This window comes from Podarcis melisellensis, assembly GCF_964234715.1.
Source record: "Podarcis melisellensis genome assembly, chromosome: 7".
Lineage (NCBI taxonomy): Eukaryota > Metazoa > Chordata > Lepidosauria > Squamata > Lacertidae > Podarcis > Podarcis melisellensis.
Window position 1 is genome coordinate 51,025,731 of NC_138539.1, and position 26,111 is coordinate 51,051,841.

At 40.6% G+C, this 26,111-nt stretch overlaps 1 protein-coding gene across 4 annotated transcripts in view; it reads right to left on the reverse strand.

Annotated features, from left to right (window-relative positions):
* LOC309374372 (cadherin-19-like) overlaps nucleotides 1–16,212 on the reverse strand; it is a 61,735-nt gene extending 45,523 nt beyond the window's left edge. For 2 of the 4 annotated variants that reach the window (XM_081919200.1, XM_081919202.1), the window contains exon 1: nucleotides 15,985–16,211. The gene's annotated coding sequence lies outside the window, so the exon portion shown is untranslated. Of the gene's footprint in view, nucleotides 1–4,976; nucleotides 5,061–15,984 lie in introns of all 4 variants that reach the window. The other 2 variants (XM_081919201.1, XM_081919203.1) reach the window with 2 other exon arrangements.
* Between the last annotated feature and the right edge of the window lie 9,899 nt (nucleotides 16,213–26,111).

Sequence of the window (26,111 nt, forward strand, 5' to 3'; positions counted from 1 at the left end):
GCACATCAAAGCACATTCTTTCTCTCACAGAATGCTGGGCACTCTCATTTGTTAACGTTTGCTGAGGTTTGGAACTTTGTGAAGGGTGAACTACAGTGCCCAGAATTCTTTGAGGGAAAGAATAATGTGTTTTGAATGTGCTTTAATATTGTAGTGTGTACACAGCCTAGCTTCCCATAGAGAGATGCTAAAACAGTAATGGGCAGCCTATGGCCTTCTATTAACCTTGACCATTGGCCATGTGGGCTTGGGCTACTGGAGTCTGACAAGATGCCTTTGTTCTCTGCACCATGATATCGGTTGAACGAACTTCAACCTGGGAACCAGGTGAGATGGGTAAGATCTCAGAGACGTCCTTCTTTGCTGTGGCGCCTGTTCTGTCTCTGCACCGCCTCGCCCCCTTTCAACACCAAAAATGGCACGCGTGTCAGCGGTCACATGTGTGCTGATTGCGTACAAGTGGGGAGGTATTAAGTTCAGTGAAAACAAATCACAGACAAGAGAGTAAGGACAAATCCATACCATACATCCGCAGTGCATTCAATACACATGTAAAGCACTTGGCTTCTCCTAAAGAATCTTGAGAACTGTGGCTATAGCTACTATTACCAGCATCAGTATGGAACTACAGTTCCCAGGATTTGGGGAGGGGAAGTCACGTGTTATAAAAGTGTGTTGGATACACTTTACTTGTATAACATGCATCTGTCCCAGGAATAAAAATGGGAGTACAGTGGTACCTCGGTTAAGAACTTAATTCGTTCTGGAGATCCATTCTTAACCTGAAACTATTCTTAACCTGAAGCACCACTTTAGCTAATGGGGCCTCCCGCTGCACTGCTGCGTGATTTCTGTTCTCATCCTGAAGCAAAGTTCTTAACAAGAGATACTATTTCTGGGTTAGCGGAGTTTGTAACCTGAGGTGTCTGTAACCTGAAGCATCTGTAACCTGAGGTAAAGGTAAAGGGACCCCTGACCATTAGGTCCAGTCGTGACCAACTCTGGGGTTGCAGCGATCATCTCGCTTTATTAGCCGAGGGAGCCGGCGTACAGCTTCCGGGTCATGTGGCCAGCATGACTAAGCCGCTTCTGGTGAACCAGAGCAGTGCACAGAAACACCGTTTACCTTCCCACCGGAGCGGTACCTATTTATCTACTTGCACTTTGATGTGCTTTCGAACTGCTAGGTTGGCAGGAGCAGGGACCGAGCAACAGGAGCTCACCCCGGCGCGGGGATTCGAACCGCCTACCTTCTGATCGGCAAGCCCTAGGCTCTGTGGTTTAACACACAGCGCCACCCGCATGCCGTAACCTGAGGTACCATTGTACTAATGCTGCTATTGTGGGACTGGCACTCAACTTAGTCATAATCATTATTTTCAACAGAACTGCTATGAGTTGAATGCCATCCTTAATGTTTAAACACCAGTTTTGAAGAAATGGGATGCTTACAACATTTGCTTGCCAAGTCAGCACTGTGACTGATGCAGTGCCTCACAAAAGCTACACAAAGGAGCTTATGCACAGACCTTATAACTGCAGCTTTATACCTAGGAAAGTGCTCAGGGCCAAATCCCTCCTGGTTTACACTGCTCTTGTCAGCAGCCATTCAAATCTGGGGAGGAAAGAAGCAGCTTAATGTATTTGATTATGCTTCTGATTTAGAAGCGTTCTTGTTTGATTCATGAATAATTATCACTTTCTCTTCCATGCAGATTATGCTCGAACACAGCAAAATTCTTTCCCAGTCAAATTGCATCTGAATGCAACCACTAAGCTAAGCAGGGAAAGGGTGTAGGGGGTGGAATATTTGTCTGAAAATTGGATATTATGCCAAATTGCATTCATTTTGTAGGTATTTAATAACTGTGGCAAATGTGTTTTATTTATGTGTCTCAGTCCTTGTACTCAATTGAACAAATATATCGACAGAGTCATTGTGCTGGGACTTATAAAATGGGAGTGCATGCCAATTTTTGCTTCTGGTGCCCTTACTATTTTTTGATATTGAGTTAATGTTGAGAGTCAGGTGTTCCTACCATGGGAATTTGCTCTTCCTAAGCAATAATATGTCTCAATAATATGAGATAAAAAGAACTCTGGCAGACTTAGTTGTTCCAAGTAACTAGAATGTGAGTCACACCCATATTTATGCAAGGCGTAACAGAGTAAGGACTCCATCCAATGACCTGTTCACCCAGCATTCATTCTGATTTGCTTGCAAAAAGCTGATGAGTGCTTAGACTATGTCCTGTCTTTACTGAGCATTCATACTTATTTGTTGATGGGCTGGTTATATGACAATAATCATTGATCCTGATTTGCTTGCAAGGTCTTGATCTGACTTCCAGCTAATCAATTGTCCACCCCACATTTTTCAAAACTTTTCCCTGTCATTTTTCAAAATCCGAAAAAAATAAAAATCCATTTTATTTTTTAAGTGAATTTGTTGCATGAGTGCAAGAAGAAGTGTTGGGTGTGCTACACGGCCTGTTTTGCAATCATCAGGCTTTCCTCAGCTGCAGCAGAGGACACTCTCTTTGCTGCTGTTGGAAAAATATTTAGTTGCTAGTCCAGTCAACTTCTGTGCATGAGAATTAGGGGAGAGGGGGCTATCTTGTCCATTGCTTTCTGCAACCACATGGCTTAACCCAGCCCTAGCAGTCAGGGGGTTTCATCATGTCACTCCTTTTTGTCACAACATTCAAACTGTTGGTGCTGAGCTTTAAAGCCCTAAATGCCTCAGCCCAGTATACCTGAAAGAGCGTCTCCACCCCCATTGTTCAGCCCAGACACTGAGGTCCATCGCCGAGGGCCTTCTGGCAGTTCCCTCACTGCGAGAAGCCATGTTACAGGGAACCAGGCAGAGGGCCTTCTTGGTGGTGCACCCACCCTGTGGAACACCTTCCCACCAGATGTCAAAGAGAACAGCAACTACCAGACTTTTAGAAGACATCTGAAGGCAGCCCTCTTTAGGGAAGCTTTTAATGTTTGATGGATTACTGTATTTTTAATATTTTGTTGGAAGCCATCCAAAGTGGCTGGGAAAACCCAGCCAGAAGGGTGGGGTATAAATAATGTTGTTGTTGTTGTTACTCACAGCCGTTAACAAGGTAAAGGGACCCCTGACCGTTAGGTCTAGTCATGACCGACTCTGGGGTTGCGGTGCTCATCTCGCTTTATTGGCTGAGGCTGCTGGCGTACAGCTCCCAGGTCATGTGACCAGCATGACTAAGCCACTTCTGGCGAACCAGAGCAGCACATGGAAATGCTGTTTACCTTCCCGCCGGAGCGGTACCTATTTATCTACTTGCACTTTGACATGCTTTCGAACTGCTAGGTTGGCAGGAGCAGGGACCGAGCAACGGGAGCTCACCCCGTCACAGGGATTCGAACCGTCGACCTTCCGATCGGCAAGTCCTAAGAGTAAGTTGTCAATAGGAAAACCCTGCTGAGCACCCACATGCAGAACCTCATTTAACATTCCAAGTCAGGAAACAACGTCCGGGGGGGGCGGGGGGCGGGGGGGGGAATAGAAACCTGCAATTCCTAATGCAGCTGAGCACTTTGAGCTGGACAAATTTGTGCAGCAAACCAGGCAATTATGAATTTTGTCAACATCACTAATCATTTTCTTAGTTCCAAGTCAAGGCATTTGACTCTCGGAGACTAGAGCAATACTATTTCTGACTGCTCCTGAATGGCAATGTGGTTATTAACTGCTGGAAGAATGCCAAGATTCCACTGTCCCTTGCTACTTCCTCATCACTATTCATGATTTAATCAGGATGCTGAATATGGTTTGCATCCTTATGCAGATTTATTTACATGGGCATTATTTTCTTAGCTGTTTTGAATTGCTTCTTCCCTTTGAAGAGATATTCAGCCACGGTTGTTCAGAAGTGCCAGAGCCATTTGGCTGTGTTTGCTATCACTTAGCATTGTCTATGTGTCAGTGATTATCAATCCATAGTCCACATAATTACAGCAAGAGGTGTGGAGTGGGCAGGATACAATTCCACCCTATATTAGGTTTAGGAAGGATTTTCCTTTAATTCTGTGAATTCAGTTTATTGGCAAAAAATAAAAATTAAAAATTAAAAAAATGGTAGGGAGCAGATGGCAATAGAAGGTTAGTCATGGTTTTGGGGTCAGGTACCTTAAATTCTCTCAAACTTCAACCTAGCCCCTTCTCTCTGATGCCCTGCTAGCACTCTTTCCAGTGGATAGTTCAACAAACCCCACAATCCCTCACAAATGCCATTCCTCTCAAACATTGTATTGGCAGAAGTTGCTCAAGCTGGAAAACCCAAAATGGGCCTTCTAAGAGCTAGCAGTGGTGTTGAGTGTGGGACATAGCACTTTATGAACACTTAAGCTGTCATCATAGAGTAAAGGGAATGGTAAAACATGAGAAGTTTGACAAAATTTGGTTCCCATTTATCAGCTCTGTTTACATAATGTAAAACCATCACCCTCCAGACACTTACACTTCATGCCAGAGAGGTTGCCTTATGTTCCAACAGTTATGAATGAGAATGAGCTTTTCTCCCCTTGGCTACTTCAATATGATATTGTGCTTGTATGTTTATGAACTGTGGTACCTGTGATATGTTTACATGTTTTCTTGAACTATTATATACAGTGGTACCTTGGATTAAGAACAGTCCGGTTTAAGAACGATTCGGTTTACAAACTCCACAAAATCGGAAACAGTGTCCCGGTTTGAGAACTTTACCTTGGTCTAAGAACGGAATCCAAATGGTGGAAGGGCACCGGCGGTGGGAGGCCTCATTAGGGAAAGCACACCTTGGTTAAAGAATGGTTTCGGTTTAAGAACGGACTTCCGGAACAGATTAAGTTTGTAAACCGAGGTACCACTGTATAAATATATGAGTGGCAAAGAGACAGAGATGGGGAAATACTAGGCATTGCATCACACCCATATTTTATTGGCTTCCAATACCACATCTTACCATGCTTATTCAGGGTACATATCTCAATACAGGCCCTTGGGAACAGCAGATGTCTGGGGCTTTCACTCTGGAGTCTTCTTCCTTCTGCAGCCCAGAAGGAAAAGGATAGAGAGAAGTTTCTACTTCTCTATAATCTGCTGAGCCAGTGGCGTAGCGTGGGTTGTCAGCACCCGGGGCACGGCAAGTAATTTGTGTCCCCTAACCCATGGATTTGTGCCCCCTAACCCGTGGATTTGCGCCCCCTAACCCTAACCCCCAGATGTTGCGCCCAGTGCAGCTGGCCCCCCTGCATCCCCCACGCTACGCCACTGTGCTGAGCTGGCCAGAGTCCATATGCAATGGAATAACAACAATGAGAGTCCTTGAAAGCTTCCGCAAGAGACACGGAGAGAGTCTATAGGGGTCACGATACTAATATCACTTTAAAAATTCATGCTGCCTCTGCATTTGCTTCCCCGCCCCCTTGATAACTCTCTCAATCTGTATATGCATATATAACATATTTTTATGAAACAGTGCTAAGTGTTTCTGCCTTCTTTCTCTCAGTGATAAAATTCAGTTGAGATAAAGCCCCTGTGGAGCAGTCTGCATTCTTAGTATGTGGTAAAGAATATATTGATTGTCCTGTGCCACTGGATATACAATATATACCCATCAAAAGGATGAATAGATGTAGAGACACTATGTTGTTATGAAACAAGAAGTAAATCAGGATATGCATAAAGAAACACACACACACACATACACAATGAAATGTGCACGGAGTGAAAAAGTATTAGTGAATGAACTCTTGTATGAACTTGATTAATACTGTATTGGCTCAAATATAAGCCACACTTTTTTCCAAATTAAAACAGTAAAAAGTTTAAAAGTGTGGCTTAAATTCACGACCTTACAAAAATTGCTGTGGACAAACCACAGCAGCCCATGAAGTAGAGGGTGGCAGGGAAGAAGCGGGGTCACAAGTGAGTGGGGCAGGGCGGACGTTGTATGAGAGGGGAGAGAGAAACTTCCCTGCACGGGCGGCTCAAGTTTGTTCTCCTCTTTGGGGAGCACTCCCGCTTCTCCCGTCAACGGTGGGCTCCTTTATTTCCCCATCCTTCAGTCTTTCTCTCCAGTGATGCCTGGATGCCTTGAGCTGAGAGGGAAGACAAGAAGCCAAGGCAGGAGCAGGAGCGGTGGTGGTGGGAGAGTGTGTGCCTGTGCTGCTTGCTAGGAGGAACCGGCCTGGGGGGGGGGTGAAGAGCGTGCATGAGAAAGCACCTCAGACAGACACACACGGCGAGCGGCTTATATTCAGGTATTTTCTTTTCTTTTTTTTTCTTGAATTTTAAAGGTGCAACTTATCTGCAGGTGCAGCTTATATTCGGGCCAATACGGTACATGGAGACAGATTTCATCCGGTGCTTTGTTCGCAAGATCCTCATGACAAAAACAAAACTACTGACTGTTCTTTCCCCCACACACCCTCTCTCACTTTTCAAAAACATGCATAATGAAAGTGACTTGTTCACTGAAGCCAGATCCCTTGACTCATAGATCCCAGCCCAGCAGGCCAAAGGTTTACCATTGTAAGTATTATGATTTATTTCACTGGGTTGCTTCCATATTGGGTGGTATTAAACTAAATAACTGCAGAAGTGGAACGGCATCCCCTTGTGCAACAGGACTTCTCCCATCCTCCCCCTGCACATGTCCTGCACCATCCTTAGATCTCCTTTGGAAGGCAGTGGGAACCCAAAGAACAGATTTAGGAGGAATGGGAGGGGTTAGAGCAGGCATAGGCAAACTCGGCCCTCCAAATGTTTTGGGACTAAAACTCCTATCATCCCTAGCTAACAGGACCAGTGGTCAGGGATGATGGGAGCTGTAGTCCCAAAACATCTGGAGGGCTGAGTTTGCCTATGCCCGGGGTAGAGGCAGAAGTCCCATTGCACAAGGGGAAGTTCTTCCACTCACACAATTACTTGGTTGACTACCAGCCAGTGTTCTTGATTCCAGAGATTATAGCAACTTTAAAACAAATTTGATGCTAATGGAGCCACTGCATTTTCAGGATTAAAATATTAATAAATCCTAAATAGATTTCTGTTCTTTAAAAGGGTTAACATTTTGATTGCTCTGTGCTGGCTGGGATAGAGGTTGGAGTTTGACAGGCAATCAAGAAGTCATGATAGATGAACCGGAAAAAAACAATTCAGAACTCTCTCTTTTCTATCTGGCAGAGTTGGAGAACACAGTGCATTTTTCATTCATTATGGCTTTATGTTTATAATTAACCAACCCCTTCCACAAACCCCTTTCACACAGTAGACATGCTCACTTTGAAACTCTGCACACAGAAAAAAAGGTTGGAAAGGGCAATAACAGCAAGGCTAATGCTGGTGCTTCCAGTTTTTAATGCTAATGAGGCTATGTAACCTGATTCTCTCTGCTTCAGTTCACAAATACAATTTTTGGAGACCAAATAAATGAAAAAGTGGTATGACAGAGAGGAAAATTTGCTTGAAAAATATTTGATGCATCACATTTGTGTGTCATGAAATGTCCCATTTATTTTGATGCATTTTATTCTCTTATGTTGAAATGTGCATGATGTGAAACAGTCTGAATTATACAATGCGATATTTGGAAGGGAAAGTGTCAGAACTAAATAACAGAAAATAATGGTATTTTCTTGACTCAGACAAACAGCTAACCTTGGACTTGGCTTCTGGAAACAAGGAAAGTGGAAATAGAGCCTGATGACCAAGTTCTCGCCTAGGTGAGGGATTGTGATAAGCACTGTATGGTAATTCTTGCAAGTAAGGCTGATTTTGTTAGTAAAATAAATATAATGAGCTCGAATTGAGCACATATCACTTTACAGATGATGATAAAACTAGAAGAGTAACAATACTCTTGCAGAAAGAAAGAAAGAAAGAAAGAAAGAAAGAAAGAAAGAAAGAAAGAAAGAAAGAAAGAAAGAAATGATCCCCTAGGCAGAGATGTAAAAGGACTAGGAAAAAGAAAAAGTACAATTCATCATTTGGCAGAATGTTAATACATCTAAATAGAAATATTCTCAAATAACTTTAAAGAATTGGAATGCCCATAAAATGGAACTACTTTTCTAAAATATAAAGTGTTTATGGTTAGTCACACTTTTGTAGTGACTGATCATTCCCCTATCCATAACAATAATATTACAGGGATTAGGCCATCAGATTCCTTATGATAAAGTAAGCTTATCCCCACCCCACATGGAAATTATTAAGGAACTCCCAAGTGCGCTGCAAACAATGCAGAGAAATGGAAGCCTCTTTTGCAACAAAAGAAAGCTTCTGAGAAATGTAGAACAAGTTTCAGCCCAGGGCTAATATAATAAATAAAGTCAGTAGATGTGGTGGTGTCCCTATGACAAAAGTATGATGTATCTCCAATAGTGTTCTTCAGCCTTGGTTTCCTAATGCTATTAGACTACAACTCCTATAATCTCTCACTATTGAATAAACTGGTCAGGGATGATGGGCAACATCTGGAGACAACTGTTGAAGAACCCTGTTGAACTGTTGAAGAACCCTACAGTCCAACTCATATTCCTGCTCATGGATGTCATTCATTTATTTCATGCTCTCCAACATTTCTCCAATGAACATAGGCACATCCCATTCCATAACAATAATTTTACTGTTCATACCCACACATCTTACTGAGTTGTCCTAGCCACTCTGGGCAGCTTCTAACATATATATATATAAAATTATAAAACATTAAACATTAAAAAAAATCTTCCTATACAGGGCTGCTTTCAGACAGCTCAGGGATCAGATAACTCCATACCCTCCAACATTTCTCCAATGAAAATAGGGATGTCCTATGGAAAAGTGGGACATTCCGGGATCAATCAGAAACTGGGACAGCTTCTCAAAATCAGGGATGTCCCTGGAAAATAGGGACACTTGGAGGGCCTGTTATTTTAAATTTAGATCTCTGACTCTATTTGGCTTGTAATAAGCAGAATAAAATAGCTCAAAGCTTGGTCACAATTAGCCCATTGATTCTCCCTAGTAGGATCAGGCAAGCTCCCATGGATTCAGATTGTAATGGGCCTAACTCCAAACATGCAATTTAGACTGAGTTAGACTTGATCCTTGGTCCTCAATTCAGAACTGGCCTGGAGAAGCTTATTTCTGTTTCTGTTGGACCATTCTGTAAGACCTCCCCACAAACATCTCCTGTCAAAGGTTATGGCAATTGAGACTTCAGATTAAATCTAGGTGCACCTGTGAACATTGTCATTCTAAGTCTTTAATGGAAGATGCTGTTTGCCTATGAGCACACCTGTGTGAATTCATCTTTGGTTCAGAGGTAGACAGAGGAGATTTCTTGCCTGCCTGAACAGATTGTATCTGCCTACATTTGTTTGGTTTGGTTTGGTTTTATTTATTTATATAGCAAATAATAATTTCTGACAATGTGTTACCCAAATGCTTGATTTTCCAATTCTTCATTCCTGGTGTGAGGTATGTACTGGACTGTTTCACATAAGTCAAGTGGAACTAACCCAAGACAAGTAGCTTTATGATTGCTATGTAACACATAAAAACACTGCACTTTGCAGTGCATACTCTAAATGCTATTTGTTCATGGTGAATTTTAGGAGACATTGTCTTTTATGTGTTTTGTTATATTGTTTTATAGTTTAAGTATGGCTCACACTTAAATAGCTTCGTAATAGTTTTATGCTATTTTATGCAGAAGAGAACAAAGAAGGATAGGAAAAAATAAAATATTATTAGTGGAAACCAATTATACTTGCATTCAGAATAGCCTTAAATTGAGTTGAATGCCAAGGTAGTTTGGAACAATGTAGATTTAACCCTGAGTTTATGAAAGAAGGCAGTGCTTTATACAGACTTATAGTTTGGGTAAGAGCAATCTGTTGTGACCATTTTATTGCATGAACAAAGGGGGAAATTAGTTCATGCATATGAGCTTCAAAATTAAAATTACAAATTAAAAAGCAGTCATTAATTAGATAAATAGATAAAAGATAGATGATATAGATGTATAAAAATTAAGATAAAAGGTTGATTAAAATATTCATTCTATTTCATTCAGCATTTAATTTATTTATTTTTACAAGAAAGAAAATATAGTGGCATTCATCTCAATCTGAAACTTGAAATTTTATGTTGGGGTGGAACTAAACTTTTCTCTGGCAGAAGCTGTTGTTCTCACATTTTCTACATGCATTATCTTCTGTCATTTGACTGGAAAGCAAATGAGAATAGTTTTGTGTGTCATAATTGAAGTCATTAAGGGTCCCAGGCCAATTCTTAAATAATACAGATACATAGGTTTCTATATGATATGGCAAGATGCCATTTGGAAAATGAAAAAAGAAAAGAAAAGATGGTAAGCAAATATAAATAGAGGCACTAGCAGAGGAAGGGGTGTGTGGTGGGTGCGGTCCGACCTGGATGTCATCCCAGAGGGGGGTGACATCACCGTGCCTCCCCCCCCCAGGACGTTCACCATGGGCGGCGCTCCCTTGGATGCTCATCCCACCCCGTGGGCGACAAGGTGGGTGGCTAGCCCCACCCCCCGGGCAGCTAGCCCCGCCCCTGGGCACACAGCTAGCTCCACCTCTGAATAGAGGGGTCCTTAACAGACCACCTCACGGTTCCTTACAACACATTTAACATATAAATTGAATTGGATTCAAATGCTACATCATTAGATAGCTGGAATACCTGATCATTTTCCTTAAAAAAGTGACTCCTGAAATCCATGAGGAGCTTTTGGAAATGCTATGCAGATGTAAACTGTGTCGATTGCTCAGCTTTCTGTGTCTACACGCACAAATATGTTAATGACAGAAAATAAGATGCTTTTGAACTATCTAATTGATGATGCATGTATATATTGCAGTCCTCAGAAAGATGAAGATGCAAAACCTTACGTTTGCTTCTACTGAAATTCATTTTGTTAGTTTAGGGGCAGTGCTCTAAGCTGCTAAATTCATCTTGTATCCTGGTTCTGTTTTCTGTGGCATTGGCTACCCTCTACCAGTTGTGTCATCTGCAAATTTGATTAACATCCCCTCAGTTCCTTTATCCAAGTTGCTTATAATTATATTAAACAACAGTGGGCCCAGGACAGAATCCTGTGGCACCCCACTTGTCACTTATTTCCGGGATGACAAGGAACCACTGGTAAACACACTTTGTGTTCAGTTCTCTGAGTATGATTTTTGCTTCCTGTACAACAGCATTGGTCAGTTTTTGGTTTGTTTTCTGATGCTGTTATTCTGAGTCTTGTTGGGTTTTCCACATAATTTTATCAGCTATTCTCTGCTTGAGGAGTATCATCTATCTGATTAATTACAAGATGGCTTTCTCTAATTCAGTGGCAGCAGCAATAGTGTCAGCTGAAGAGCACTTGGCACAAAAACCTTGCTAATGCATAACATTAGGGAATTTACAATGGCATAAATTCTGTCGGTTTAAGTTCCACCAGCATAGCTCCAGTTCAGCCAAGATGACTTGAGCCAGGACAGACCAAGATCTGCTTATTCCAAACTTTCTCATTGAAGCAGATCTTAAATTTGGATTGCACTGTTAATCTCACAACTCTCACACTTCATACCTAGATTCCTTATCTCACAATTACCTAGATTCCTTAATCTCACATACCTATCTCACATCCTTATCTCACATACCTAGATTCCTTAATCTCACAATTCATACCTATATTCCTTACCTATCGCACAGCGTAAGCTATCAAAGATGTGTTTGCTTGCACTTCAATTGTCTCTTGCTTTCCAGCAAAAGCTTCATGTTGGCCTTTAGTATATCAATGTATGGAACTAAATAAAGGGGTTAGGACAGCAAACAGGTTATGTAAGGACTTCTTCTAATTGGTGTGACACAGGGAACTCTCAAAAAACTGGTTGACTGATGGCAATGCCACCATAATCCAGATAGCAACTCACTCACCATTCTGTAGCTAAAGTGAATTTAGAAAGACAGCTAAACAAAGAAAATAAACCAGTCATACACTCTGTGGCCTTGTGGATTGGCCCTAATTTAAGACATGGCTACCTGTAGCCAACGGAAAGAATGTAAAAATGTCCTGATTCATACAAACACATTGATCACTTGATGCCTGAAAAGGCATTGCATACATGTGTGGCTGATGCAGAATGCCTGCCCACAATACTCCGCCTGGTCACATGTTTGTCCCCAATGCCATATCCTGGCCACATGCCCTGTGGAAGAGTGAAGAGTACAGATGTACACTCAGAAGCCTCCTCTAACACAGCTACCATTGGATTAGTAAAGGCCTGCACATCTACATATGTACAGTACATATATAGGAGCCCTTCACACTTCGGCTGAAGGGATGGCTGTCAATGAATGGCCATGTCAAACATGGCAGGACAGAGTCTCAAAACAAAGATGTACTCTCCCAAGTGCACATTCCCAGCATGTGCTCTCCAGGGAGCTGGCTTCAGGCACCAGGCCCATTGACAGACCAGCTCTCTGCATTACAAAGCTGTCTATGTGAAATGAATGCTGACAACATTATCCTTGCCATGTGGGAATTCCTTGTGGATGATCGCAGTGCCTGGAGACAGACAGGTCATGTATCAACAGCAGTGAGAAGAAGAGGAATGACTGCTGGGAGAAGCACAGAGAGAAGAAACACCATGGCACACCTATAGCAGCAAAATCAGACACCTTCATCTGCCCCGCCTGCAATAAAACCTGTCTCCCCCATATCAGTCTCTACAGCCCCAGCAGCTGCTGTAACTCACCAGCAGTTTGAGTTTACCCTAAAGGCACACTCTTACATTGTCCACTGAGACAGATGGATGACAACAGCAGCAATGGATGCAGCAGGAAGGCCTATTTGTGCTTAAGGTTGTGGCCAATATGTGCATTTTCACTCCTTCCTCATTTGTCTGGTAAATGCAAGAGAAGTACAATGGAATATTCTTACACTGACATCTGATCATTTTGAGCTAGTTCACCCATATAGGTCCATATATTCATTTATGGCCAGCAAGATTTGGTACAACAGCTTAATTTCTTGACATTTCATTGCTTTATACCGGATTGATGGTGTGTGGCTGATTGTGAGAACTGACGCCATTGTAAGACACTGCATTCAGCATTATGTGAAGCAATATTATTCTGTCCTTGGCTTTATATTTGCAGTGGGCCATTCATAATTCCTATTCAGGAGCTAAGGATCCAAGTTTACTGAAATAATGTTAGGTTCTGCTCTCAGTTTATGCATGATAATTTGAACATTTATCAATGTCTCCCACTCATACAGCTACGTATGTGGGAGCTATGGACAGATATAATAATATATGCAAGCAATACAGAGCTTTCCCTCCCTTGATCGATGTGCATTGAGAATAGAGGTATTTGGGCATGTCAATATGTGATGTTGTAGTAATTAAGAAGCAAACATGCATATGTGAACCTGCTTCAATAACTGAGTATTCAAGTGATGAGAAAAACAAGCTATGTTCATGAATGTGTGAAATAGTCTTCAGAGACACACAAGAGCTACAATTCTTTTCTTTCTCTCTTTCATTGGCATTGGTAAAATTAGGACACAATTCAGCTCCAAATTGGTTCTCTCAAATGGTACGAATATTGTATGCTTTACTTGAAGTGTTTAAAGACAGAAACTGTCAGTATCTTTTTAAAATAAAACACAGCATCCACCATGCCTTAAAATGTAGAAGAGTTTTCAAACAGAAAAGAAGTTTCAAGAGAGGAAAAGTTGGTTTTTTAACTGCTGGTGTTTTCATCTTTCTCAACATAAAAGTAATTTTGTTTGATGGAGCTATGACCATTTTTTCCGCTTTAGACACCTTGAGAAACAGGAATCTATTTTCAACCTACCTAAAAACATACTGTAGCTGAAATAATCTCACAGTGTCAAAGAGATAAAATAAAAACCCTTCATCTTTCAAAATTTAAAGGAAAACTATTTGTGTGTGGGTGTAGAGTAAAGAGCTAGCATTTTAGGGTGAAACATTCTGTTTGTATGGCCAGGGTTAAGCTGAATTTTGGCCTATAACTCCATTCACAGTGTCTTCCTGCCTCTTATTTTGAAGAGTTCCAGTTATTTGTGATATTTGGGTTAACTAAAATCCATCAAAATGACCACTTGCTTAGTTCTCTCCCTCATTGAAATAAATGGAACACATTGAACTTTGGCTGAATTATGTCTTTGTCTTCAAGGTTTTAATGTTCCACTTGTCTTCAGTATAAGGTTAGTCTTTTCTTGAACTTCTCAGTCTATTCAATTTATCTACAAGTTCAAGAAAAGACAGTAAAAGACATATTTGAAAACAACAACAACTGCTCCTTGTTAAACCATTTAAAATATACAATGAACTTCAAACTTCTGAGTAACTATAGCTACAGTTTTCCCATCACAATTTTTAAAAATTAAATTATTAAAACAGGTTCTTTGCTCATAAGCAAAACATTTTGAACCTGTGAATTATAATGCTGTAGATGAAAAAAAAACATTTTAAAAAAACTGAACAGTATATTCAGCATGATCAAAAATTGATTTTCATAAAAAATATATATTCCAAAATGCATATATTTCTTTACTCTAGAGCAAGCCATATTTACATTAATTTATAGACTTCCGGTCATTGTGTATACACATAGAACTTTTTCTCCTGTTACATTTCTGCCTCCTCCCATGCAAAATACCAACTTTTGCATATAAATAAATCCAGAACTATCCCCGCAGATTTAATTTGGGTAGGATTTTCAATAGTTCTTTCCTAAAGGAAAGTGTTAGTGGTAATATTTTCATGGCATACTACAATTTCAAATCTGCCGTTCAATAAACTCATAGCAATTTGTCTCAGATGTCTTGGCTATCTGAGCACGTTGTTTGAAACTATAAACCAAAATGAAAGAGAAATATGAATTGCTGAGGTTGACCGCTGTTGTAGTAAGGTGCTGAATTATGGAACAAATTAGTTATGAAACTGTTTCTGAAGGAATCAGGGAACTATACACTCTGCAGTACCACAAAATCAAATGAAGGTACTCTGAATGAAAACAAATCTATTGTTTCGATGTATTTTTGGATCAAATTTTGGTGCCTTCTATGACCAGAGATAGATAACTGTTTTAACAAATATTTGGCATAAAAGTAGAAACTTTTCCCTCATGAAACAGCTTAATGGAATGGACTTCTGAGTTGATTTGCTTAGGACTGCAGCTTTAGTTAAGGAAAACTAATCCTAAACACATACTCAGTGACTAAAAATTAATTCCCACTGAAATCAATTGGACTTCTTTGGACTAAATATGCTTAGGATTGCATTGTTGGTGATATATTCAACATTTACCAAACTTTTAAAATAATATCTGAACAAGTTTGCACAAAATAATATATTTATATTGGAGAAATTACAGAAAAGTCCCATTCTCTATCTCTCCTGAGCAGGAAAGAAACCATTTGTTTTATTGCTGTGATAATGATGATATGATCATGAAATGTGGGGTTTTTTTTGTCCCATTACTGTATTTGCTTCAAAGATGTTTCGCAGATTTTTTTATGCTGCTTCCAAAACCTAAAAACACTTCATAGATTTCAAATGACAATGAGGCCAAAGAAATATATGTACAACTTTATCACACCTGGCTCCACCTTGATGGATCCCTTTAGACAAAGCACTACTTCTCTGTATAACCGAGTTTACCAGGTTGCTTAGAGAGAAAATAAATAGCAGTATGATTGTAAGCTACTATTGTTGTAAACAAGAAGAAGATTTGCACTCTGATCCAAAACACATTTCTTGAAGTGTAAAGTGTCCACCTCAATCAAAAGATGTCAATTCCAAGTAAACGTATTCAGAACTAGAGTGTTGGTCTTTCCAAAACTCCCATTTGAAGTCGTTTTAGATTTTATTCTTTTATTAAAACCAGTACAAATATTTCTTTTTTAAAAAAAGGTATTGAAAACTTACCTGTGCAGCACCAAGCCCTCCTAGCTTTTGAAGAATGAATAATACAAAAAAATTGGCTTAAACGTCTGATGAAAGAAAGGAGAAGTTCTTTTGACTTCAGAGCCTTCTGAAAGCTTTGGGAAGAAACAATTTCCTGCCAGTAAAAGGCACTTATGCTTTGGGATTTGAAAACTCACAGTATGTCACTGCTTACTGCTTGCTATTTTGGGTGTTCCTAGTAAAACATAGACTCTTTTGTGCAAAACATCATAATGCTTCTCTGAAGTTCAGGCTGAACCCAGCATTGAAATGAAGCAAGACGGATGTAGTGAGCAAAATGAAAACGGATTTTCTTTCTTTTTCTTTCTTTCTCTCTTCTGGAAAAAGGACTTACTGGCAAGTACCAGATGTGTTAAAGAGAAGAGTCATTTTCTGTGTGAGTGTTTTGCAAATGAAATAGACATGCCCTCCACTTAGATGTTAAGAAAACAATCAATCATTTTACAGGAGCTACAAAGTAATATGAAGTAAAGGACTGGTTTTGCAGCACTCCCCTTTTGCTTCCTTAAATATATTTTTCTATAAATTCTTAAATAATCCTTCCTGTTCCCAGTCTCTGAGTGGATCATGCCTACCTTATTCTTTTCATAGAGCTCTGTACCCTAATTTCTGCCAGCTTTTGACACTTGTAATGTATATTTTAAGGACCCACCTTATTTTTATGGTTCTACGTTGTAATAAGCTGTTTTCAATATTGTGTTGTAATTGTTCAAAAGCACACCAATGTAAGTAAATAAATAGGTACCGCTGCAGCGGGAAGGTAAATGGCATTTCCATGCGCTCTGACTTCCATCACAGTGTTCTGTTGCACCAGAAGCAGTTTAGTCATGCTGACTACATGACCCGGAAAGCTGTCTGTGGACAAATGCCGGCTCCCTCGGCCTGAAAGCGAGATGACCGCCGTACCCCATAGTCGCCTTTGACTGGATATAACTGTCCAGGGGTCCTTTACCTTAACCCTTTTACCTGTAATTGTTGTAACCTGCCCTGGAACATTAGTAGTTATTGTTACTATCATTACTATCTCTATTTCCAATTTCCTGAAATTATTCTCCCACTGTGACAACAAAGACAGATTTTCTGCTACTTTCTGGCATGTGGAAAGAGAAATTCTTTCAACATGTTGGGAAGGCAGTTTCCACTTACCTTCCAGAAGTGTGGTCCATGGGAAGCTATGAAATGAGCCCAAACTACATCAGCTGGCTATGTTTCCTGGAACAAATTGGGATTGATGCAATGCAACCTGCAGGGGTGGGAGGAGGGTTTGCAGATGGTTAGATTATTTGACCCTTCGTGTCACTTCCAACTCTACAGTTTTATGATACTATGATGTGGCATTGCTTTCAAGGCATTCCAGGAAGTGTGGCTCATAGCAAGCTGGGGCTTGGGGAGTCTTGCAACACAGTAAGTGGTATGGTTGGTTTTTTGTTTTGTTTTTGTTTTAAGTTACTAAAGCAATAAAAATGGAAAGTCATTGGCTTCTTCCTAAGATAAGCATCTACCGCCCAAATTGGAGAAATTTATTCCCCTTATAGTTCTTCGGGGAGGGTTTCATTTTGTCCCACCCATCCCATGAACTTTTAATGAATTTAGGATCATGGATCACATAACAGTTTGAGAAGAGGATATCCAGAGCTATAGACCAGAGGTTGGCAACCTTAATTGGAGGATGGGCTGGTCAACGCTCCGTCTGTCAGAGAATGGGCCAGAGCGTGTGGGCATGCGCATTCTTCCAGGTTGGAGGAGTGCCTGTGCACGTGCGCACACACTATTTCTGGTGCTCTTCCGACCCAGAAGTGCACCAGAAATAGCGTGTGTGCATGCGCTTCTCTGTCCCGTATACATGCGCACATGCTATTTCCGGTGCACATCCAGGTCGTAGGAGCGCCCATGCACATGGGCCGGTTAGACAAGCCTTGTGGGCCACTACTGGCCCATGAGCCTTAGGTTGCCGACCCCTGCTATAGGCGATCAGTTGTGCAGTACATTTTTCTTCCTTTATATTTTATTGGATTTCAGTGACATGCTCATTGTAGTTTCCTAAATAAAATGAAGATGCAAGTGTGGTACATATACAAGGTTTTACTAGTAGCACAAAACACATGGACAAGCACAAATATTTTAAAAACAACAAAGATCCTTGTGGCACCTTAAAGAGAAATAAATTTACTATGGCATAAGCTTTGTGAGCTCGAGTCTGCTTCATCAGATGCATTGCCTACGTCAGGTGCACAAATGTCTTATTTTAAGGTTGTACAAGATTTTTTTGCTGTTTTTTCTTCAGCAGACTACCATGGCTACCTCTTTGGAAAATATCACAGTGGAATCTTGTTGCTAGATGTGGAGTACGACAAGGAACTGCTTGACCTTTCAGTGGACTGCAGAAATTAGTTATTTCTGATACACTTTTGGTCTTTACTCCTTCATCTATTATTTCAATTTAGTTTTCTTGGAAAAGATCATTGTGACCAAAGTTCACTCAATGGTGCAATACTGGCCATGAGAAAAGAGGAAGGAGAAAGGCAATTGACACCGGCGGGCAGCCTGATAGCTTTTAGCAAAATTTTGTAACATAAAAACTGTATAGAATGCAGTGTGCAAGGAAATTTAGCTCTTGTACTTTACAGTACAAGATGCATTCAGGAGCTTGGATCAGCACAAAACTGCTTCAAGCAATCACCAGAAAGCCCTTTGCCAGTTCCCTCATAAAACAAGGCCAAATTTATGTTTGTGACTTTAATCACAGATACTTGTGGCAAAGATGCCGTGCTGTATCAGGATGAAATTTATTGTGACATGGGAAGTCAGTGATGATATCTCCCAATGTTTTGTTTGTTTGTTTGTTTGTTTGTTTTTGGTTAAAAACAGCTGGGCAGGGTGTCTCATTTGAATTTTAGCTGTGGGACAGGAGAAAGGAGCAATGCAAAAGAAGGACATTCCACACACCAGGACAGTCACCTCATTGTGTCTTATTACTGATGCACAAAAACACTAAGGCAGCTCTTCACAACATATGTTGTGCAACGTATGCCCAAATAGTGCATCAGCATTCACTAAAGTTATCATTATAAGAGCTATGTTTCAAATTAGGCTTCAGAAGTTAACATTTGCTCTTGGCACCTGACATGAGAAATAGGGGCTTTTACATGGTAGTGCTGATCCTCATGAAATGTTCCCCCAGTCAAGATTTGTCAGGGTCCCTCTTTTTATTTCTTTTGCTAGGCAACACTTTAATTTCAATGGGCTTTTAATGTGTTAGCACCTCATATTATTGCTCCCAATTTTAATGTGTAATACCATTTACCCTGGCTGCTGTTAAGCTTTTGCTTTGTTTCATTTGTAAGTGTTGATTGTGCTATGTTCTTTGTTATTGCTTTTCAAAATTGGTTGTTGCATTTGAATTTTTTATTTTGTAATTATGTTGCACATGGTTCTGTGGACTTTTAGTGTAAGAGTGGGGTGTATACTAATGAAGATGATGATAATAATAATGAAAAATCACACCTATTCAAGGATGTGTGTTTCAGCGTAACTGATCTTTCATCGCAACTCACAAAACATGGACCATTGCAAACTTTTTATTACTGGATTCCCCCCCCCCCATAAAATGTCTCCTTCAGCAACTATCATAATCACATTTGACAGATTGCACTCTCTGAAAAGTTAACCCAGAATGTTTGGCTATTTAAGGAGCTTCCTAAACCAGACTCATTTGAGGCCATATGGTTTTCCTTTCTGTTTATTAACTCTTCTGTTGAAGGTAAAAAACAACAAAAAAACCCTCCTGGGTCTCAAGCCTAATTCCAGGAGAACTTGTTAAGTATAATTGTTTAATTGCACATTGAAATGGAGAATGACTTTGTGTATGTTGCTAAGGGTTCAACACTGGAAAATTTCATTAGAGTATTCTAAGTTAGAAAGAGGTCTCTGAGCTTCCAGCTAAGTTGATAATTAACTGTTAATGTTGTCCGCTAGCCTTCACATGGGTGTTTAACCTTAGATCACATGATTAAGGTATTCAATTGCAAATTTTCCATTTGAAAGGGAATTGCCCCTTTTGGTCTTTTGATTCCCCAGGCAATGAGAAAAGGATGTGAAAATTATTCTCTCCAGGAGCTGCTAATGTAAGCTGTGGAACAGACAGAGCTTGATTTTAGCCTGGATCATAATTATGTTATACATTTAAGAAGAAGAACCTATACCTGGTTATGCTTATACTTTATACAACTTTCTGGGTGTATCACTGATTGTTTTGTACTTGTTTTGATGATGTTCTGGTTAGTAAAGTTCTGAATCATATTTATGGTCTGGACAATTTTATTCCAAAAGGAGTCAGCTTTTGTGCATCCAGTTGCTTCATGTTGCACAATATTTGCAATAGGACTCTATGCTTTAATAGTTGCTCTTACTTTTCCCTTTGCCCCTCCCCCTCTTCCCACTCCCCCAGTTCTGAATGTGTACGGCTGCAATGAATAGTCACATCCACACCATACATTTAAAAGTCATTCAATGCACATGGCTCAATAATAATAATAATAATAATAATAATAATAATAATAATAATTGTGGTAACTGTTATTTGTTAAGGGTGCTGGGAATTATATCAATGTGAGGGACGAATTACAGTTCATGGCACCCCACATGTTTTACATATGCATTAAATGGTATTTAATTATATGGTGTGGATTTGACCATATATTCTTTAAGCTTGGGTTACAAAAAGAAACAAAGTTTATATTTCATCATTTGCTCTGTTAATGTAAATCTTTGTTATTCATATTGAAAACCACATTAAATACAGTTTAAAAATTATCAGCATATAGAATGTACACAAACATTACAAACTATCACATCAATTCAGTTGTTTGTTGCCAAAGACTTTATCACTATCTCACAGTATTTCTTAATGCATTACAGTATAGAACTAGCTGCCTCTGTACTCTAAGTAGGTCTGTTATGGAATGCAAAGGAATAAAAATGATGTGCACAGCACAAGGAAAGTGTGGCAATGAAGATAAAGAAAGCAGAACATTACTGAGAGCTACAGGTGTTGAGCACAGGAGGTTATATCACAAGACTCAGGCTCTGCATTTAGGAAGGGATTAAGGCAGTGCACAGTAGATGGAGGATATATGTAAAAAGGGCTGAGAATGAAAGAGTTATAATTGAGAAGCAACATCAGTTGATGTTTCCAAGAATAAACCAGATGGAAAAGCTGCAACTGGGTTAGTTTGGCGAGACGCCAGCTGAAGAACTAGCTTACCCAGCAGACAAGAGGAAAAGAAATTATCCTAGAGGCAAAACAGCAAAGTCCCAGTTAGATCAAGTGTTGGCAAGCCCAGCAGCAAGGTCAATCATTTCTGGAACCAGCTACCCACTGGCCAGATGGAGACACCATTTGGGTGTCAGCCTGGGCCAGGCAATTGCTAGAACAGCTTGACCACTGAGCAAAATAACAAGCAAAATGGTAGAATTTCAAACTCCAAAGGTGCCTAAAGGTACAGTAGGTTATAATTATGATTTAATGAGCAAATTAAGACATTTTGGAAGGTATTAGCAGTGCAAGCAGATTGTTAGACCAGAAGCAGTCATTTTCAAATATAGTACCTGCTAGCTTATATATCTTACCCAACTAGTGTTAATGAGTGAAGGCACTAGCTGCATCCTGCATTGTGACTCAGAGAAGAGGCATGCAAACTGGTTAACCAACCCAACCCCTCTTTCTTTCCTTTACTTATGATCCTTAGCTTGGGATTTGCCTTTTCCCACAACTGGCACTCACTCTCAACACAAGGAAGGTTTCATCACCAAAAGTGCAAGTCAATGTGCATGAGAACTTGGAGAGAGGGCTTGTATGCCCACAGCTGTTTCCCATTCACAAATACAGTTTAAGAGTGTTCAGGTAAACACCTGAAAATGCCACACTAAGGAGTGTATCTGGTCATGGTTCCAGCTATTCAGCCATGCCATCTTTCAGGAAATTCAGTTCTGTTGTTGTGAGGGAAGGGGAAGGCTTGCTTCCAACCAGCAAATAAATAAACAAACGTTCAGACATCACTGTCAAAACAGTCTCTTCAGTGGCAATAATGCATTTGCTGTGAAATATCTTATAGGAACCTATGAAGGAGAGTGTCTGATGAGTGCTGAAATAGCTTAGTTTGTTTAAAATAAAAGGATGTGAAAAGTAGCTCAGCCCCAGAAGACTATTTCTAGAATGGCTGTAAAAACGTCATATACAATGTATGGCTTTGACCGGCTAAATTCAGTTCACACAGTAAAGAATAGAAAGAAGGTCACTATTGCCCCCCTTCATTCATACACTATCACATCTTCTCATTACTTGAGCTAAAAGGAGCCTTCTGACTCAATTCTGGGGCATTAAATTTCTCGACATTCCTAAAATTCATTTAGCATTTAACTTCCTAGTGAAATCAGCTGGACATAATTCCACAAAATGTGCTTAGGATAAAAATTCCCCTTAGCTTATATATAAGTATTACAGTTTAATTAAATTGTAGATTGTACAATTAAGACTAGATACAGTTGCACCGAAGTGTGGTGCAATAAATAAAATGCAAGAATGGAAGAAAACATGTCTCTACATTTTAATTATCTTTGTTCATAGTGATGTTTCCTGGAAGAGCCAGCTCAGAAATCAAATGAGGAATGGCAGTTTGTGATTTCAAAACCAGAAACTCATCAAAAACAGCTCAGGTTTTAACTGAGGAAGTAATTCTGTGCCTGGGCTGGGCCACTTTTGACTGCAGCTGAAGGGTCATGTGGCAATAGACCCTCTTGTGTAGTACCCTTCTTGCAATGTTGTGGTGCTGGTTGCCATCTTAACAACTGTTATTTGTATTATTTTAAAACTGTATTGTGGAACTGTACTTGCCCTTTCCTGGGACTTTGTGGTGAAAAGCAGGTTATAAATTCAAAGAAATAAAAAATAAATTGTGTTTATTCATTTAAAACTTTAACTTATTTAATCTTATTTATACTGGACTGTATCTAATGTGGCATGAGCAGTGCTTCACTCATGCTACAAGACTTCCCTTCCCTTCCCTTTCCTCTCCTCGTGGAACCCCAAAATTTACTCTAGTCTCCCAACCCTCTGGAACAGATTTTGAGATTGCCTGGCAGGTTCCATGAGAAACAAGGGGAAAGTACCATTATGCAAGTGGAAGTCTGCTGTGCAGCTCACCTGCAGCACTAGATACAACCCATTATTTATTCCACCATTTGTAAGCCATTTTTCACCACTGGGTGATCAAAGTGGTTTCTAATAACACTCAATAAAGCAAACCATCAATCAAAGCAATGCCGTATTTCAAACCGCTAGGCTGGCTGAGTTATAATGCTGCCCTTTGCCTCCTGCCTTCAAGGAGGAAGGTGAGTCTGGAGTTCCTATCCACTTCATCATTGGCGGGAGCTGCTGCAGCAGAAGCTACAGGTGCATGGACTCTGGGGCATCCATGGGTGCTTTGCAAAGCTTTTGGTTTTCATCACCCAATGTCAATCAACTCATGCTATTGGAACTCACATTACTAGGTCAAATGGATCATTACAGCAATTTGCTCTATCTTTCTAGTGGTTAAATAATTGCAAAGGTTTACAGTCATTCACATCTCAATAAGGTAACGATCATAACCCAGAAATAAGTTCTGATATAGAATTTTTGTTGCCATCCATCTGTCTCAAGAGGATGAAATCAAACTGCTGGAGCTGCAGAGATTGGTAACTCGTAGCTGCTGCCTCCTACATTGCTAGCACTCTAGTAACCACTACAGGGCACAAACCTGGGCAGTGTGTATGGAGGGCCTGGGCTGCTCAGATGACAAGACCTCACACTCAGCCTCACTGAAGTGGTCCAAAGGAAAGCAAGGCAATACATTTGGCACCATCTTGGCCTACAAGACACCATCCAACAATCTTAGGGTCCCCACTCTGAATTTGTTTAGGTTTTACTCCTTAGCCTTTTCTTCTCCCAAAGATGTCCTGCAAGACAGTGGGTACAGATTTTAACTCAGAGTTTATACCTGAAGGCTTTCCAACAAATGATTATAGCCATAAGACAGTGGAGGTTTAGCATCAGAGTTTTCCTTTTCCTTATAGAACTTCCTAATAAATAGATTAAGGGTGTGCAGCAATCAACAGGATCTGCCTTGCATCTGCAACATTTGGAAGAAGCCCAATTTGTTCAGTTTATTTTTTTGTCCTGCTTCTGATGTGCTGCAGTCCCACCAGACGGGACGTGGGTGGCGCTGTGGGTTAAACCAAAGAGCCTAGGACTTGCCGATCAGAAGGTCGGCGGTTCGAATCCCCACGACAGGGTGAGCTCCCGTTGCTCGGTCCCTGCTCCTGCCAACCTAGCAGTACAAAAGCATGTCAAAGTGCAAGGAGATAAATAGGTGCCGCTCCGGCGGGAAGGTAAACGGCGTTTCCATGCACTGCTCTGGTTCACCAGAAGCGGCTTAGTCATGCTGGCCACATGACCCAGAAGCTGTACGCTGGCTCCCTCGGCCAATAAAGTGACATGAGCGCCGCAACCCCAGAGTCGGTCACGACTGGACCTAATGGTCAGCGGTCCCTTTACCTTTACCTTAGTCCCTCCAGACAGCAATAATTTTGTAGCACTAAAGAAGCATCACAGAAACTAAAGCAGAATAAATCCATCACTGGTGCACTATTAATGTATTAACAACATTTTGCCCTCGAACACCTGTCTGGAGAGGCCCTTAGAACAAGTTGCGTTTAGGAGTGGCATATCCCATTAGCCATAGTAATCTGTCTGTGGATCAGGACATTTTCCTATACATAAACTGCACTCTTGGTGGCATTGCAAGGACTGGTACCTTGATCATTATTTTTATTTTATACATTGTTCCTTTTTATGCATATGTTGGATATTTTGAAGAGTTTTCATATAAGCCACTGTCTTCTCAGCTGAATAAAGGAGATACCAATTGTCATTGGTATCAGCACTTCGGCTTGAGTGAGTTGTGGTGAGGAGTCTGAAGTACTATACTGGCTCAATCAAGTGCATTTTTGATGTATGGACTAAATTAACGTTCTAAATAGTACAATTCATCTTTTAATTCAAAAGAAACTGTGGAAATGAGAACTCTATTAACAGGAAGGAAATATACAGACGACATTCTGAAAGCGCTGTGAATGGCCCAATAAAATAGCCTGACGAATTAGTAGATAACAGCTCTTGTAAATCAGTGTCATGTTCCTCTTAACTATGACTGCATGGACACACACCAAATCACACCCCAGCCTTTTGCATTGTTGTTAAAGTTGTTGGCATAAAATGAGTGGTGAGTCAGTGTTCGTGATGTCAATTAGAAAGTTGAGTTTTCTTCCCCCCTTTTCTTTGAAAATGGGAAAATTAAGAGAATATCAGTACCATACTGCAGAAATGGTGATTCCTTTCAGTTTTGCAAAAGCACGCCTCCGTGCCTCTCTCCCACTGAAATGGCTGGCAGCCATTCATCAGAATAAATCCTGTACAGTGAGCTGGCATTGCCCCCTCCTGCTATAAAGGCTGACTGCCTCTCAATTTAAAGCTAGTGAAAGAGGCGTCTGCTGGTGGACAGCTGAACAATTGTCAAACCAGACAGCTGAACAGTGGGGTGGTGAAGGCCACAGTGGAGAGGGAAAGAGGGTCAGTTTCTGTCAAAAAAGGAACAATGACAGTTTGACAAATTTCATAGTGGCACTTTTAACTTCTCCCACAATTAGTGGCGCTTTAATCCAAAGGTAGCAAAATTGCATAATTAATGATCTGTTTAAGCACAAATGTTAAAAGAATATTAGAAGCATCAGCCTTACCTTTAAGTCTCTGCTCCACCTTATCACTTCAGCTGTCTATTTTGTTCCCTGGTAATTGTAGCTGAATTAAAAGGGAAACATCGTAAAGGGAAGGGAACCCTGACCATTAGGTCCAGTCGTGGCCGACTCTGGGGTTGCGGCGCTCATCTCGCTTTATTGGCTGAGGGAGCCGGCATACAGCTTCCAGGACATGTGGCCAGCATGACTAAGCTGCTTCTGGCGAACCAGAGCTGCACACAGAAACGCCGTTTACC